The sequence below is a fragment of the Myxocyprinus asiaticus genome, chromosome 47 (assembly GCF_019703515.2).
Source record: "Myxocyprinus asiaticus isolate MX2 ecotype Aquarium Trade chromosome 47, UBuf_Myxa_2, whole genome shotgun sequence".
In the NCBI taxonomy this organism is placed as follows: Eukaryota; Metazoa; Chordata; class Actinopteri; order Cypriniformes; family Catostomidae; genus Myxocyprinus; species Myxocyprinus asiaticus.
The window spans coordinates 16,369,324-16,388,508 of record NC_059390.1 but is presented as its reverse complement, the minus strand read 5'-3'; the positions used below and the strand labels follow the sequence as shown (position 1 = coordinate 16,388,508).

The window sequence follows — 19,185 nt, the reverse complement described above, 5'->3', positions numbered from 1 at the left end:
GTAGGGAGACCAGCCACCAGATGGCAATCTTGGGTTAAAATCTTTGCCCAACCAAATTATTGATGATTGAATGTAGATTTTGGGAAGCGATGGTTTACTGTATCATAGTCCTTAAATCCTTTTAGTTCAAGATTTTCTCAATTCTTTCTAAGAAAGTTATTGTATCCTTTGGAAGAGTGTCCCTTGTGTGAGAGCATGTAGAGAGATGTGGAAGAGGCCGACATTGATTTGTCCAAGCAGTATGCAGTGGTCCAGCACCAGCCACATTCTGCAATACAAAACCCTAATTTCAGACCACAGTGAACTTATTCAAACAAAGCCGGCAGACAAGGAGAGCAGTAGCATGTTATAACTGTGGACGGTGGTATGCTTCTGGACTCCGAATCAGGCCTTACGGGCTTGAAAGAGTTTAGGATAGTTTCCCCCTTTCTTTCTAGACTTATTTCAGTCACACAGTAACACCCAAGTACAATGTGCCCCACTGTTACACAGGGAGCACAGGCAGAAATATCCAGAACTGTTTGAAACCTTCACTATATAAGGGATTTTAAATTTATTGATGCCAGTGACCCCCAAATACGATGATCCCCCTTGAGGAACCACTTTCCTAAAATTCATGGGTAACTATATAGGCCTATTTTTATGTTTAAAGACCCATTTTTACTGTGAGAAAAATAGTAAGCTTGACATTACAAAGTTGTTTTTTGCAAAATTGAATAATTGGCTTTAATAATTTTGCTAAAGCCAAAAGATGTTAACATTTGAAAAATTGTTTAACATTTATTAATTCTAATTAACTAGTCTTAGGAAAGCTGTATAAAATAGTTTGTCCAATTTGGTAAATATTAACCAAATTGTAACATTAACCAAACCATTTAATAATTTATATGAAAAAATATTAATATAATTTTTTTTCTTTTTACGCAGATCCCCTAGAACCCCTTGGCAGCCCACTCAGTGTTCCCAGACCTCAGTAAAATAAATACAAAATAAATATGCAAGATATATATCCTGTATATATGACACTTTACACTATGTAGAGATAATGTGATTTACCCACTTGTACCCTACCCTTAAAAACTAGATGTGCATAACAAAATATCCACTCTACCTTGTGGTAGGCAGAGCCATTTGACCTGAGAGGACCTTCGTTCCCCCCTCAGTACGTCTCCTGTGCTTTTCTTGGAAAAATATCTGTTCTCGTAGTCTTGCATTCTCTCTGCACTTGTTTCCCATGCTTGTCTTCATATTCAGGGTTCAACTGTAGAAGCACAAATAGCATTGCTTCTGTCTCCCCACCACACACATGCGTCACAGTCGAACAGAGGAAGCTTGCCCGTTGTGTTAGGAATGGGAATAAAGATTATTATCCTGATTGAGTCAATGTGATGGTCTATATGAGCACCTGTACAGAGTTTTTTCTCATACTCAAGCGTTCTGAAATGGAAATTGCCAGCTCCTGCTGTTTGGTGACCTTTGGCTCAACTCACATAGCCAGCTTGGCAGAACACCACACTGAAAACACTGATACAATGCTTAGCAGAAAAGGGAAAAATAGAGGGGAGAGAGCGAGTCTCTTTCTCACAACTGTTTGTCTGAGATTTGACCCAAGTGGCCTATAAAATAAGTACAGTGACAGTGCAAGAAAAATATGACTTTATTGAAAAAAGAAAAAGAAAAATAGAAACATTCTCCAGATGATAAGAATCTGAAACACTGGAATCCAGTTTACATCTCAGTCATCCAGAAGAACAGCTTTTGGTCTCCACCAGTCACACACAATGGTAGGGTTCTGTGCCAGCTTAGCCCCGCCCCCACAGAAGCTGAACCAATCATAACAGGCTGCAATGACAATTCAATACCATGAGACTTGAGGTAGCTGCAAAATTCAAAACAATTTCAAACAAGTACATTTCACCAACCTGTGGATGGCCCAGATGATGCACCAATAATTGACTGTCAATCTTCCCCGGATAGCCTGTGGTAGCAAAGAGATTCTCATTTGCCCTTGACCATCTGTAGAAGAGAGACCACCACAATTGCGGTCATGAATGCAGTCCAACAAATGTAAAATGATCTGATCTTTAGTAAAATTGGTGAATTTACCTGAAATGTCTTGCCCTGTCCACATGAGCTGGCCTCTTCTCAAGCGGATAACTACAGGCAAAACACATCAGGATCATCTAGAGTTGAAATCACTCCCACATTACATCAGTCAACAAAGTTGCTAATTTTAATGTTGTAATGGTGATAAGTTTGGAAATGATGTGAGACTATCAGTTTAAAAGCTTATTTCAGCTCATTCAGAACTACTTTTGCCTTTTAATGCAGGTATTTAGCTATGAAACTCCAGAGCTAAGCTGATGGGAGTTGCACATTATGGACAAATTCTTGAGAAACTCTCGGAACGATTAACTAAATTTAGTGGAACAGGGGATTTAGTAGACAATGTGCTTGGGTTTTCTTGACCGTACAAAGCAATTCTGCTTTGAAAGCTCATTACACAAACATTCTGCAACACGATCGGTTTAGTTGACTGTAGAGATGAAGTTGTGTTTACCTGGAGCGGGTAATGTCCCAGATCATCCAATCATTGGCCACAACAGCCCCAACCTTAATAGTGTTAGTGAGGCACCAGTCAGCTGACATGAGTGGCACCTGGCCACTGTCCAGAGACAGAATGGCGTGTTGTGAAACGAGGTCATAGAACCGTATAGTGCCTTTCTTCTCCGCCACCAACAACTGTATTAAAAAGAGATATCTATGGATTCTCAGTGTCAAGATCCTTTGAATTTAAAATGTGTGCAAAACTCAAAAACTAAAATCTAATTTCGTTCAACTGCTGGTCTTAAGGAAATTAAGTAGAATCTACATCCAAAAGGCCCATCTGTTGGTTCAGTCAGTCTTTTGTTACTAACCTTACAGATCTCCTCAGGGTGCCAACAGACGCTTACGCCAGGGGAACGCAGTCTAAATGAAGTGGTTTCATTACCATCAGTGTCCCACACCCTGCAGGAAGGAAGGTAACCGTATAAACTTTAGTTTAAGAAAGTACAAAATGCAGACATGAAGTATGAGGCTGGCTGTTAAGTGTGTTCACCATAACACCTGTGCTAAAGCATGAACAGTGCTAAAGCGTTCTCAGATAATTTACTATGGGGTAAGAGGTCATTTGTGACCAACGCTTTTCCCCATATTAGGTATTAAGAAATTCGCAACTTAATCCAAATAATAAGTGGTGCAAGAAAAGTTGGAGGTCATGGTGACAGAGGAAATGAGCCAGCAACAGGAAACAGACTTTTGTAATGATGTCATCCCTGTCCCAATGAGTTCTTGCCCATTAAACACACACAAGCTTACACAGAGCAAGTCTGAAAGTAAAAATGCAAGAGAGTTAGAGACAAAAAAGGAACTGTCAGAAAGAGGACACTAATCAGAAGCAGCTTACATCTAATAAGAGCTAAATTAGGCACACAGGAGGCAGATGCTAAAAATAGCTTTTTGACAGTGAAAACACCCCCTGCCCAACACAATCCAAGTATGACTTAAAGACTAACTTGCACTAAAACTACAGGATGAGCAAAAATGATTGGGTTTGAATGCTTCAATAGAAAAGGGTTTTGTCAAGTTTTTAAACTCTAGATCAAGTAAATCTTGAACTTCAAGACTCAGGTGTGTTGTTTAAGCGACAGAGGACACATATAGCTTGCTTGTCATAGACCTTGACTTATACATTTTATTCATTTGGCTAATATGTTTAACCAAAGCATCTTTGCAGGTAAGGCATACCTATGTACCCTGACGAACCCGTGACCTTGGTGCTGCTAGCACCATGCTCTGATAGTTAAACTACAGGAACTCTTGACTTCTGCCTCCCTGGGGAATATCAGGTCAGCTGCAGGACTGCCAATACCTCCCAGCTTTTTCTTCTTAGGAACAAGAGGCTTTCTTTCCAAATCTGGCCTTTTGCAAGTCTGTGAAGACACGCTAGGGCAAGTACAGATACAGCGAGAGGCCTGCGAGTAGATGCAATAAATCATTTGGACGGAGAATGCTGAAGATCAGATTTTGGATGGTTTCGCTGGAGATCAGATCTCGGGTTTACCACAACACAGAGGCCTGAGTGAAGAGAACTGCAAGTTCCCCAAACGAGATAAAATCATGAAAGGGTTTTCTGAGAAAGTGTGGGGGAAGCGAAGAAGAGCGAAGAAAAAGAAGCTCTCCATTAATAGGAAAGACGCATAACCGCTGGCTGATGAGGTCATTAAGAAGTCTTCATTTAATGAAGCCCAAAAAGCACTCTAAAGCCTGTCTAAATGTTAGCTATACAGTTGAGTAGATTAATATCGGCAATGGCTGCAGCACTTGGAGGACATGCCCCATGCTCATCAACTCCCAGACAAGGGGCTTTGTAAGCACAGAAGCTCTGCCCAACATGTTGGCCAGGAAATACTGAACTGTCTTCCCTTGTTTGAGGCATCTCTGCTCTGAGTGAGGTTTCAAGACACCACCACCACAAAAACATGGTTAAAACTAGGGATCAGATTAATGTTGGTCACAGTACCACTAATAACAGATGTTTAACCTTCAATAACGGCACCGCATCTTCATGCATTTGCTTAATAATTAGTGATGTGTGTTACAACAAGACTCCAAAGACAGTAAACAAATCATAGATATTAATGATTTCTCACTGGAGCAGTTTTAGAGCTTGTAATGGATATATTTTTCTAATTTTTATCTCTGCTGTGTGTGATGCTCTCATAGTTTTTACTGGTTGCCAGGATGTCACATTGACCTCTTGATATTGACAACAGAATTAAACATAACTGTTTTCAATACAAATAAATGTTAGCAATTCACAATTAATGTAATTTTGGTAACACGTAATAAAAATATTTAATTTCTTTAACATTAGTTAATGCATTTGGTATCATGAACAAACAATGAACAATATATTTTTACAGCATTTATTAATCATAATGTTAGTTAATAAAAATAGTTGTTCATTGTTAGTTTGTTAGTTCATAGTGCATTAATGTTAACTAATACAACTTTTGATTTTAAAAATGTAATAGTATATGTTGTAACTAACATTAAGTTTATTAGTTCATGTTAACTACAGTAATGTTGTTAATGTTAACAAATGAAACCTTTTTGTAAAGTTTTACCGTCATTTTACTCTGTGGGGCATAAACATATAACTGCAGCATATAACTTGCAAAAGTGTGGCAAAGGGCACTTTATAAAAAAAATTACAAATAAATAAATCGGAGATTGGTATCAGCCTCAAATTCCCTGATGGTGCACCACTAGTTAAAACCCTTTTACTCAGAACCCCCTGCCAAGCAAGAGTTCATTCACACGCAAAACCAAAACCACCACCCCTAACAACCACCAGAGTGTTCAGGAGGGTGAAATGTCAGCTCTATAAAACACTGACAGAGCCAAATGAGGATCAGGCACTAAGCACACAAACACGGTGGAAAGCATCACAGGTGAAGTACTACTGCTGTTTTGCTTAAGGCTCTTCAATGACTGAGGTGGCATCGTGGGATAACATGATGCAGTCGTGTACAATAAGAGTTGAAAGAGAGGGAAATATTTGAAGTCACAGCATATCTAAGCGGAAAAACAAGGGGCGGGTCCGTCTGGCCTGTCTGTGTTTTCCCACACTGCACAACTGAGAAGCTGAGCCGAGCGTGTGATGTGATATTGTAGGTGGGACAGGGGTAAGAAATGCTGAAATTGTGTTAAAAACTGTGGAAACAAACATTTATGGTGGCGACCCTGGTCAGGGGCTAATTCCTTGTTGTCAAAGATGGTGTGAATAACAGTTCTGACCTGACCCGTTTAAAACAACAGTTTTAGTGGTTTTGTTTGCATTCATGTGCTCTCAGTGGCCAAAATGAGATTTTTTGTGGTTTGGTATACTTTATCAATCATGAAGAGAATGAAAAGTTTAAAACCTTACACTTCTATAACAATAAACAGAAACAGATGGCAGGCAAAGCTACACTCATACATTAACAGTGTGAAAAACAGCCATCATCACCAGACTCATTTTATGGGAAGTATTCTGATGCTCCTTTAAAGGGGTCATATCATGAGTAAGCAAATTTCCCTTGATTCTTTGAGATAAGTTAATTAATGCACAATTAAAACAACTTTCAAACCCAAAACTTTTTCCCCAGTCAAAAAGACCATTCACTGAAACTTAAGCCTAGCACACTACACGACTCAAGCTTGTCACCTTTTATGTTTTGAGTGGAGGACTGGTGTGCGATTAGGAGTCTCAGATCACAATGTGTGCCCGTCATTGACAGTTGTGTTGTGTATGCACTTCTGCGTCTCCCTCTGACTAATCACAGGCGCTACAACAGATTACAAATCTTTTCCCACTGAACAAGAGACTGACAATGAAAAACAGCCAATGAAATAAACAAGAGCCAAAAAATTATTCGAAAATAAGACATCAAACTGCTATGTGCGTCTCTCTATGCGCTGTCTTATCAATGTTTTCAGCTATTTTCCTTATTGTTTTTCCGTTCTGTACATATCAGTGTAAGACAGCTTAAAGCCCTTTTTTAATGTTGTTGGTTGACAAGTGATCACAAATAAATTCTCCCATTGCTATGTGCATGAGTTTGTGAACGAATTTCAGGATCGTAGCTTCAGTCTGGGATGAATGGTTTTGTAGTTGATACATCTACTCTGCAATCTGTTGTATAGTGTGCGCACCAACACGACTGAAAACAAAAGACCAAGTTGTTGAGTGTGATGAGCAAAGAATCCTCCATAAACTGATTGTCATCCTCAGGAATTGAGTGATGCAGATGTGTCTCACTCTTCAACAATGAACTCTGCATTCCCTTGTGTGACCTGCACTGCCTACAGTAATCTTTAGATGGCACTGAGGCATGCAACACTACTATAGCAAAAACCTGCTCTGATCTTCAAAAGAACCTGGATGCCCTTTCCACTGACACACAGTATTATGTAACACCAGATGAGATCTGAGGCCGTTTGAAATCAAGAAGACCATAAGATAGAGGTTGTTAATTAAATCTCCAGTTAAGATATCTTAAGGCAAACAAGATGACCCTTAAAGTTCTACTGTATGTGCAAGACCAACTCCAGCTAAGACCAGCATGAATTTTTAGGCTGGTCAAAGCTGGTACATCATCATAGCCACAGGCTTTGGGGAAGCTTAATGATTAAGTTAGGTAAGAAGCCTGGTAGTGACACCAGCAATGTTGTACAGGGAAAGGTGTGTCAGACATGCAGGTATACTTTAATGGAGAGCCACATTTGTATCAAAAGCACAGTTAGTGTGGCCTGGGTGGAAATGTTCACTCTCTCACATTAACCTGATCTTTCTCTTGTTCCACCTCGCTGTTCCTCCTGCGTCCCATATTTTCTCAATGTGACAGAATTTAAATCTTTCTGCAGATGGAGCACTCTACTGTTTTCTCTGGCTCCACAGGAGAGATAGACCGAGGCTTATGGCGAATGTTTCCTGCTTCATTCCTTTCAGTGGCCCCTCTACTCTCCCACCAAACACAGTATCTCTAACACAAAATCTAAATGAAAAAAAATTACATTTGCTAAATTCTGATGGGCATGTGCAAAGTTGGTTTCGGAAGGCATTCTGGGTAACACTTGGCTGTTTTCTTATAAGCATGACCACAGCGAGACAGCGAATCTTGAATCATGATATCAAATCACACATTTGAGCTGGCAGTTGAGGATTAGTAATATATGGTAACTGCAGTGGTTTACACCTTACGTGCTGTTGGGTGGGCCATGATTTATTCATAAGAGATGGTTATAATTTAATCAAAATAATAGGCAGCTTCTTACCGGGCTAGTCTAAAGGATGTCAGGGATTACAAAAGAGGTTTCAGCATATCCAGGTTCCAGCAGGGAAGCGGAGGAGAAGAAGCCCATTATTGCTGATGCTGCAAACTGAAACAGTCTCACCCACGACTACGATAAAGATCAGAGATTCCTTCTTTCATCACAACCTGAAGCTCCACCAAAGTCAATAAAACAGTTATGTGAAGCACGGAGGACCTAGAGCACTCCAATTCTCAATGGTGCACCACCCAGATAATAAGTGTATGAAAACATTATTGCAGCGCAATGGGTAGGTGTTGACACAGGGTCAACGCTGACTCTGGTGCTGTGTGCACCAAGACATCCATTGGATTCAGAGTAGATCTTCAAGCCCACCAGAGTAAAGTGACATATGGTAACTGGAGAAAGCTTTCTGGTAGCATTCCCATTGATCTCAATGGCAGTTGCTTGTTTTTCGCCTTCAGTCCTTCCATCTTTGCTCGGTCCGAACAGTTCTGAGTACAGTGAGCAACGGTTCCAGTGGCATTTCCACATGAGCATGGTTCGTTATGGTATGATTACAAACCATTCCTGGCCTGGATTTCTCTGCATGGTTAACTAAATGTACTCAACAGAGCTGTTGGAATGCCTGCAGTGACATGGCGATTCACAATTTTGCAGTACGACTGTGGGAAAAGAAACCATAACCATGCCATCGAGCCCAGATCTGTACAGAACTGCACAATTCTGCAACGAAAACCATTCGGCCTGATGGTGGAAAAGCAGCTATTGAGTCGTAAATGTCATGTGACTTATTCCTCTGGAGCCACAGGAAAATTACATCCTGATGTACTGACAATACTGATTGGCTAATGGTACCACAGGAATGTGCAAACCAACAAGCCCTACACTAGCTTCAATCTTGAGCTAGTGACGTCAAAGGCAGAAGACAAGTCCATTTTGTGCTTTGATTACATCGCCACTTTTGAATGGCTGTCAAAGAAGAACAATGTTTTTTGCCTCCTGAATGTTGTAGTATACCAACAGGGGCTTACTGGCCCATACTAACCAGCCAAACCTTGACTGCTTGGTCCAAAGTAGGCTTGAAATGGTTGATGGCAAATATCAACAAAAGAGTGCAAAATCTATAAACAAAAATTTTATTTGACAATGCTATTGACAAAAATCACAAAAGCACATGATCATGTTGAGGAAACATGGTTGCCGCATCCATACTTTAAGATGTATCCCAAGAAACCATTATCATCAAATCTTTGTAAAAGATCCAGTTGCTGAACTGGATTTCTGTGAGGGAAACCATCTTTTTGGTTCTCATCCACCTTGAAGCCATTAGGGTTTGCGAACTGAGAAGAGAAAGGCCTGGCCATTGAGTTGTGGCAGGCCACAGTGCTGCTACATCCAGGTGTGTCAGTTACATGGTTCTGACGCAAAAGGGAAGACCCGAGACTTCTGGAGTGCTCTCTTAAATTACCTCTGACTGCTGGGAAACTGCACTTATTCAGCGGCTGATTGGTGGGGCCACATTTGAGGAGCTCGTTAACTGTGGCTGTGGAGAGGAAAAGCCACGGCTGCTGATTGGATTTCCACATTTAACCAATTACTTAGAAAAACTCCACGAGCAAGTGGCGGTTGACGCTTACACAGAGCCACGGCGGGCCGTGTTGTGCTTAGTGTCGGATTTCAGTGTGGAAATATGGTCAAGCCTTTCTGCATCATTAACAGAGAACAGAGCACACTCACACTCATATATTTATTCCCTCTCTTTCTCACACTCATACACATTGCCTAAAGTGTAACTAACCTGCAAGTGTGGTCATCACTGACAGAAGCTATTTGCTTTCCTTCTGTAGGCTCAAAGACTACATGATTGATGTAGCTGGTGTGGCCTTCCATCACCTAGGCAACACAAGAAATCATGGAAATCAAATACAATTTCCATGCAGTGAATGAGTCAGCCAAGCACAAAGGGTGTGTCTCAGTACACTCCTTAGTTCAGTAGTAAGTGCACTGCTCAGGGAGTCAGCCATTCCTAGGGCTGTCCCATCGTCAAAATGGTTCCAGTGCACTACCATGTTCGTGCTCCCAAGAAATTCCCAGAATGCACCATTAAAACCATTGAGTATTGGCTGCTCACTACATAGGGCGTGAAATAAGAGACAACCAGAGACCATAGCCAAGTTCGGAACAGCATATTACCCTTACAATTTCTACAGTATATACTAGGTATTCAGTACACAGTATGCATATTTTCTTTATGCATACTGCATAGTTTACCCAGATGACAGTACATTAACACCAATCCTGATATTTTACCTCTTTCTTGACTAATTTAAATTGATTTTAAATCAAAGTTTAATTTAAACAGGTTAAAAATTTAATCAATATGCAAAATAAAAACATTTACCGCTAAGATGATACTTGGATACCACTTATTTAAAAATGCAATGTAGTGAGATCATGTTACAACAATGTAGCATTCTCAAGTCTCACACTATTTTTAAAAATAGTACACACAATACAGTGTATACTGCAACAGTATTCCATTCTAAGCATAGTGTAAAGGTAATTTCCATGCAGATGGATGGCTAGACAGAAAGAATGAGAGAGAGAGAGAGAGAAAGAGCTACCTTTACATCACATCTGTTCTGGAGGTCTGATGTCCACAGCCTGAGTTTTCTGTCAGCTGTTGCGGTGCAAAACCTGGAACAGGAGCAAAAATACAGAACAGAATAAAACATTGCCATTATTCCCATGAGAACACCATTTTTTGTATGTGGGTGTCTAATGAACCGCAGTCAGAAGATGAAACGCTGAAAAGATGTATAATGTTAAAGACAAACAACTAAAGACAGAATATCATCATACCATTTGCCCATTTGTATGTTCAAAAGCCAACCAAACCTAATAAAAGAGCGCTGCCACTAATCAGCAGCAGCAATTATTCACACAATTACACTAACTCACCTCTGACAAGAAAAACACTTTCAGTTAGACAGTCACTCACGTTTTAATGATATCACCATATCACACACAGTCATATATATATATATATATATATATCTATCCTATAACTTATAAGAGTCACACAAATTCTTGACACAAAAGGTCAAAGAGTCCAATAACCATCACATACTTCTTCCATCAACAGGTTAATTTGCAAGTTACTTTGGCTGTGCTGTTGTGCATATAGCTTAACATCACAAAGGTACCATTAGCATTATTTACATGCAAGCATGGCTGTGTTCGGAATGGAATACTAGCTTACTACTAACTGAATACTGCGCAGTATATACTGTGTTCCATCTACTATTTTAAAATAGTAATTGAAACAGCAGGCATTATTCCATTATAAACATTGTTGTCATGAAATCATCACTTAGTGAGCAGCTTCCAGTTATCATCTTGGAAATAAAATACGGTTATTTAGCATTTTTAAATCCAATTTTGAGTAAAAATGTTTTAATATTTGGTATTTCAATCAAAAAATAAGTCAAGAAAGAGATAAAAAATCGTGCTGATATTACTTCTGGTTCATTCATCACACTGCGAATGGAAAGTCAAGTCGAGCACATTGTGGGATACAGTTTTCCATGCTGTAAGCTGTGTATACTATTCATTTTGCCAAATGTAGTACACCATCTATGAATACTATGCATACCGAAAATGTGCATTCAGTGCACATTATACATGCAGCTACAGTAATAGTAAGGCAGTATTCTTTTCCGAATATAGCCCAAGTTTTCCAGCTCTCCAGTACTAGCAGGCAGCTAGTCAACCTGTCAATAACCTCTGACCCTCTGTGTTACACACATGCCAAGGTGACATCCATTACATTCCCAGAAGGCAGACCTACAGTCAAAGAGAAAATAACTCCAAATGACCACAGCATGACCAAGAAATTACTTTGCCCTTCCCATGTTGTTTAACCTACAGGAAACTTCCCAAACTCTCCCAAGTTCACAGTTTATTGAGCTTAATGAAGGACATGTCAAACTGACAGCGTGTAATGATCTTATTAGAACTCTTGATACAAACAAGTTCAAACTACAGCTGCGATAGACACTTTCCACTGCTTGACGTGAACAGAGAAATCTTGGTAATGAATTGATCCTGGAAAATGAGTCTCTCTGTGATGAAAATGTGCACTGAGAAAGCATATTTATTTTAACTCAAATTAGGATGTGTGTGTGAGTGTGGTAAAATATCCAAACTCATACACTCATCAATTACAAGAGGAAATTTTATATTGCTATGCAGAGAAAGCATATTTATCTAACATTTAGACTCAAATGGACAAAGAACCCAGAAGCTGATGGAGACCTGTATGGCGTCTGGCATCAGAACTCTGCTCTTAATTTCCATCATAATTCCAGATATTCCATTAAACACACTGACAAAACCAAAATGCATCAGTTTTGTTTTGTCCACGCACACTCAAACACAGTGTAGTACCTGATGATCTGAGGGAGCTTGTCCAGACGGGTTTAGGGGCTCCATGCGATGGCATCCACACGTACTCCATGCATGAACACTTGCAGAGAGGTGAACTCTACACCCTCGATCTCCATGTCTTCCTCCTGTATAAATACAAATAGGCAGGCAGCTGGCATTCTCATTGAAATACATACGTGTTGAACACTTGAGGCTCTTTTCCGGACAAGATCTAGCCAGGCACTTAATTATCATGTATATCTGGGTATATACAGTGCTAGTTTTGCTTTCGGTACCAAACACTACAAAAATCTATCCAGTCTGATAGATCTGCTAAAGCATGCTGCCACTAGTACAGTACTACCTTGGAAAAAAGTAGTCCTTTACATGCCACCGTTTAGCTGAAGCAAACAGTAATAATGCATGGCTATATTCGGAATAGCAAACAACCATACTACTTGTACTATTCCTGCAGTATGTACACTGTGCAGTATGCAAACTTTCTGTATGCCTTGGCTATATTTAGAATAGGGATGCACCATTACCATTTTTTCTCTGCCGATTCGATTCCGATACCTAAACTCTCCGTATCGGCCCACACATATCCCGATCTAAGACCAGTGTAGTTTTTTTTCCTTCATAAGTTTCGAATATCTCACTGTGTGGAACTGATTGGGGGCACTCCTTTATACATAAGAAACACAAACCTCTTACTACACATTATTTCATTATAAGATAAAGAAAACAAAAAATTATTACATAATGTGTATCGGTATATATATTTTTTTAAAAGTCTACTGGACAATGCAGCAGCAAAATTAACAGTAATTCCAGTAAATGTCTTCAGAAGAAAAGAAGCCAGTTCTCTTTCAACTTGTTTATGGATTTATAAATGGATTCAGACCTCTTTTTTGTTCACTGAAGTTGTAATAGGATATCAGTCCACTTTCCAACTGACTGGGTTTTTTGGAACCCAGTCAGTTTAAATATTTTTGCAATTTGTAACAATAATAATAGCCTATTTATAATAATAATAATAATAATTATTATTATTATTATTAATAATAATAAATATTGGGAGTCACGTGGCACCATGCGGGGGTCGGACGTGAGAGTGACGAGCTCTGCACACTTTGCTAGTTTTTAATTATTTTTATGTAATAAACAGGTGTAACATAACTGTTCAATGAGGTCCAAATGGCAAAGAATTCAAAATTCTTGGGCTCTGGAGATATTAAAAGACACTTACGTGCTCAAGCTGATACCCTTAACAAGGCAGCAGACCAGGGACTCAGTTTGGATGGTGCGGTGGGAGAAATTTAATGCCAACTGTCCAACATGTCTGTAATGCTGATGAAATTCGTAGCGGGCCTGGAAGATCTGGCTGTAATACGTCGATTGATTACGGTGATGAAGGCGAAATTCACTTAGTTGCAAGAATCGGGGACGTCGAGAGACGGATCGATTATCTGGAGTCATCGGAGAGGGAATTAGCTGCTAATCCGCTAGCGACCAAAGCAGATTTGCAGCGCGTTTGGGAAAAACTGGAAGACTTTGAAAATCGTAATCGCTGAAACAAGGTCCGAATTGTTGGAATTCCTGAGCATGAGGCGGGCTGAGATATGGTAAAATTCCTAGACGAGCTCTTCCTGAGTCTGCTTGACATAACAGGCCATAAGCTGGAAATTGATGAGTCCCGGCTCGGAGATTGGCTGAGGGAGACAGGCCCCGATCAATTCTGGTCAAATTTCTGAGATCATCCGATAAAGATCTCGTGTTGTGCGAGGAGTAAAGGAAAGCTTTCTTTGAAGAACCACAACATTTTCTTGTTCCCAGACTTTGCGAATTTGACGAGAGAAACGTGATCGATTCAAGGAATGCAAGAAACTCTTACATCAACAGATGTTTCCGGCCAAACTCAGAACAGATACTAAGGATGGCTGCAAAATATTTACATGCCCACAGCAAGCATTGTCCTTCATAGAAACAATGGGGTGAGAAAACCATTTGGTGTTTCTCATGTGGCCCCCAAGTGAGCTGACTCGCTAAACATACACTTGACTCTCTGAAGAAGCTGGGTGCCATTTTGTTTCTTTTTGTGTTGGTTCCGCCTAGCGGCTGGAGTCTGTTTTGTGTAGTATCACTCCTTCAAGAAACTGTGCACTGATGGAGGATCGCTTTTGCGCTGATGTTTCCGGCGAAATTGAGAATAGTTAATGCGCACGTTTTTCTTTTTTCTGATTGTTTTTTTTCTGGGGGAGGTTTGGGGTTTGACTGTTGCACTAATGTTGAAATGTGGTCTTTATAATTTTATTTTTGACACACAATCTATTTTTTCTGATATGTCAAGGTGTCAAATGTTATCCACTCAATCCACAAAATTGAGTGGATTGTCTCTCTCCAGACCAAGCGAGAAACCAAGATATTTATACAACCTGTGAAGCATCAATGTTACTCTAGGGGGTTTGCACACTTTTGCTTCACTATCATCAAGGACTGAGTCCATCGAAAGATTAAAGTCTCCTCCCAATATTATATCATGAGGAGTGCCAGCGGCTTACAACATCCCTTCAAGATCTATAAAAAAAAAGCCCTGATCATCAGCGTTAGGTGCGTAAATATTAGCCATAATCAACCTTTGCCCCTGAATTTCTACTAAAACAAAAATGACTCTTCCGACATGTAGACTTTTTATTTATTTATTAAAAGCGGCCTTTTGTGATTCACAAAGCTGTCCTATGTCTTCAAGATATTTGAAATAAAATGCATGAGTCATAAGGACTACTTTAATGGTGCTTTTATGCCATTTTTGGAGCTTGACGGTAATGACCATTACTAACACACAGTATCGGATTTGGATCGGGCTCGTTGGACCAATACCCAATCTGGTTAAAAACATTAGTATCGAAGCCTATACCGATCCTGGTTTCGGATCAGCGCATCCCTAAATCAGAATAGCTACTCTTACTATTTCTGCAGTGTGTAGCATGTATACTGTGCACAGTATGCAAATTTTCAGTATTCATGGAATACCCAGATGGCCTACTACTTTTGTAAAAATGTGCAGTATACAGCATACACTGTGTGTAATACTGTATCACACAATGCAGTGTGCTCGACTTGACCTTCCATTTCTAGTGTGATGAATGAACTGGAAGTAATATAAGCCACATTTTAACATCTTGATTCTGGCTGAGTTCGGAATAGCATACTACCCATACTACTCTTACTACTTCTGCCATATCAGTCGATGGCAGAAATAGTAATAGTAAGCCATTCCGAACTTGGCTTCTGTTTTTGATCAGATTGCCTAGAGGCAAGACATTTTTACAAAAAAAATTATATATACAAAAAAAAAAAACAATGCAAATAACTAAGAGAATAACTAGAAACTACTTACTGAATTATGTAACTTAATAAACATAATGAGGTCACATGATAACAATGTATCATGCCATTGTTTGAAATGTTTATCAATGCATAAGGTGTACTGTTTTGCATACTATTTTAAAATAAAGTATGGACTATAGCTTACACTGCAGAATTCACATTACTGAATTTCAAACACAGCCCTCAAGTTTGGTGGAAGTGTGGACGTTTTAATGCCCCAACTCTAATTAAACACACCTGAACCAGCTAATCAAGCCAATGTTCAAATGATAATTTTAGACAGGTAAGTTGTACCAGAATTGCAACTCTGCAGTGAAGCAGCTTTTCAGGATGACAGTTGTACACCCCTGTCAGAGACTGAAAAATACCACACTCACCTTAAAACGACAAGTGCCTACGACCACATACTGATTTCCTCCATAAGCAAGAAGTGAGGCAGGTGATCCACAATCATAAGGACTGAACTCCACTACATGAACGTAGTCATCACAGGACACTGCGTAGGTGGCAGAGCGGACAGTGTCATCTGGCATACTTCCATCAAATGAAACCTCTAGTCTTTGAATCAAATGGAGTTACTTATCACTGTAAATGACAGGTAACAGGGAGAAACAGCGAAAACAGGAATAAATGGATGAGTTTTGCAATATTATATTAGAAGGAAGGGAAGATTGGAAAAGGAAAGAAATTAAAGTTGATTACTTTCTGTATTATTTTTAAGTGCTTTAGTTGGACATTATGGATATCTACAGTAAATGTATGTATGTACTGTATGTCTATCTATGTTTTTCACTCAACAAATAAATGGATTTAGAGGTAATCAAGAGCCAGAACTAGAGAAATAAAGCTAAAGATGACTCCCCATACATTTACATTTTACAGTCAAAAGTAACAGTTTACATACACTTACAGCTGAAGTCAGAAGTTTACAAACACCTTAGCCAAATACATTTAAACTCATTTTTTCCAATTCCTGACATTTAATCGTAGAAAACATTCCCTGTCTTAAGTCAGTTAGGATCACTACTTTATTTTAAGAATGTGAAATGTCAGAATAATATAGAATGATTTATTTCAGTTTTTCTTTCTTTCATCACATACCCAGTGGGTCAGATGCACTTGGTTAGTATTTGGTAGTATCGCCTTTAAATTGTTTAACTTGGGTCAAACGTTTTGGGTAGCCTTCCACAAGCTTCTCACAATAAGTTTCTGGCATTTTGGCCCATTCCTCCAGACAGAACTGGTGTAACTGAGTCAGGTTTGTAGGCCTCCTTGCTCGCACATGCTTTTTCAGTTCTGCCCACCAATTTTCAATTGGATTGAGGTCAGTGCTTTGTGATTGCCACTTCAATCCCTTGACTTTGTTGTCCTTAAGCCATTTTGCCACAACTTTGGAGGTATGCCTGGGGTCATTGTCCATTTGGAAGACCCATTGTGACCGAGCTTTAACTTCCTGGCTGATGTCTTGAGATGTTGCTTCAATATATCCACATAATTTTCCTTCCTCATGATGCCATCTATTTTGTGAAGTGCACCAAACCCTCCTGCAGCAAAGCATCCCCACAACATGATGCTTCTACCCCCATGCTTCACGGTTGGGATGGTGTTCTTCGGCTTGCAAGCCTCACCCTTTTCCTCCAAACATAATGATGGTCATTATGGCCAAACAGTTCAGTTTTTATTCATCAGACCAGAGGACATTTCTCTAAAAAGTAAGATCTTTGGTATTTTTATGGTGGTTTTGGAGCAGTGGCTTCTTCCTTGCTGAGCAGCCTTTCAGGTTATGTCAATATAGGACTCGTTTTACTGTAGATATAGATACTTGTCTACCTGTTTCCTCCAGCATCTTCACAAGGTCCTTTGCTGTTGTTCTGGGATTGATTTGCACTTTTCACACCAAAATACATTCATCTCTAGGAGACAGAATGCATCTCCTTCCTGAGCGGTATGATGGCTGCGTGGTCCCATGATGTTTATACTTGTGTACTATTGTTTGTATAGATGAACGTGGTACCTTCAGGCATTTGGAAATTGCTCCCAAGGATGAACCACACTTGTGGAGGTCCAAATATTTCTTGGCTGATTTCTTTTGATTTTCCCATGATGTCAAGGAAAGAGGCACTGTGTTTGAAGGTAGGCCTTAAAATACATCCACAGGTACACCTCCTATTGGAAGCTAATTGCCTAATTGTCTAAAGGCTCATTTTCTGGAATTTTCCAAGCTGCATAAAGGCACAGTTAACTTAGTGTATGTAAACGTCTGACCCACTGGAATTGTGATTTAGTCAAATAAAAGTGAAACAATCTGTCTGTAAACAATTGTTAGAAAAATTACTCGTGTCATGCACATGTAGATGTCCTAAACGACTTGCCAAAACTATAGTTTGCTAATATTAAATCTGTAGAGTGGTTAAAAAATGAGTTTTAATGACTTCAAATTAAGTGTATGTAAACTTCAGACTTCAACTGTATGTTACATTAAAGACTGCAGACTAATATGCGTTTGCTACTTGCGTTCCTAATGTACACCGATCAAGCCGAAAGCAAAGGCTTTTCATGAGTTAAAAAACGAAAGATAGCTGCATTAAAGCTTTATACGACAAACCTGGATTACATTTATATGCTCAGATGATCTTCTGGCAGGATGAATGAACTCTAATGAAACACATACGATGCTTGTTCTCAAGTTCTCAGCGCGCCTTCTGATCACGTGATTGCGTTTGTTTACTTCCAGGTTAGTGACGTAAACGTGAGGCTGACGCATAGAAATTCTTATTTTAGTTCACTTGATTTTATTGTTGGAAATGTTGATGAAAATTTTACACAGTGGAAAGGTGTTCTTTTAGTTATTATTGTAAACTCCAAAGATAAACAAACCTGCATTTATTTTATTTTTTTTTATTTTATTTTAATGGTTACATTTCACATTCATAAATGTAAATTTTCAGGGAAAAAACATGTTTAATAGTATTTAAAAATGAAGTGAAGCATTATATTGAGTCAATATTGCCCTCGAAGAAACAAAAAGCTATTCGAATTTTACAAGCATGTACACTCTTTAAAGTATTCTTATAATATTGTTTATACCTCCCCCTAGCATTTGAAATGTTGTATTGTATTTGTTTTGTTTGTTTTTATTTTATTTTTTTTTTCAATAAAAATAAATAAATAAATAAAAATACTTATTTTAGTTCATTCTCATTTATTTTTAAGTGATTTTGGCCCTTCTGTTTAATCCCCTTGGCGTTAAATATTATCTTTCTTTCTGTTCTATTAACTATATATTTCTATGTAATCATAATAAAAACAATCAAGAATAAAAAATTTCAAATTATTATTTTTTAAATAATCTGCATTTGACGTTGCATGACTTAATTATAATTCTACTTGATTTGTTTGATTTATGCTTTCTTCATATTCTTCGTGTGAATTTAAAAAACAAAAAACAAAAACAAAAAAAAAACATAAGCTATTAATAAACTATTTATGTATTCCCATTACTTT

At 38.9% G+C, this 19,185-nt stretch overlaps 1 pseudogene; it reads right to left on the bottom strand.

The window, feature by feature from the left end:
• Positions 1-1,639: 1,639 nt before the first annotated feature.
• LOC127436643 (nucleoporin Nup37-like) lies at positions 1,640-18,407 on the bottom strand (annotated as a pseudogene).
• Between the last annotated feature and the right edge of the window lie 778 nt (positions 18,408-19,185).